Below are 235 nucleotides of genomic sequence, written 5' to 3' on the forward strand. Positions count from 1 at the left end.
ACAGGTGAATCAAACTTTGAACTGATATAAATTAATTTTTTTATAAAAAAATGACTACTATACTCTTATTATAAAAATAACTAAAATACTCCTATTATAAATATTAATTTTGAAAATCCTAAATCCTAACCCTATGACGCATAGAGATAAAAGAAGGGTTAGGATTTAGAGTTTTCAAATTTAATAAAGGAAAAGTCTAGGGGCCAGCAACTTTATTAAATTCTGGCCAGCATGT

The sequence above is a fragment of the Arachis ipaensis genome, chromosome B04, assembly GCF_000816755.2.
Source record: "Arachis ipaensis cultivar K30076 chromosome B04, Araip1.1, whole genome shotgun sequence".
Classification (NCBI taxonomy): domain Eukaryota; kingdom Viridiplantae; phylum Streptophyta; class Magnoliopsida; order Fabales; family Fabaceae; genus Arachis; species Arachis ipaensis.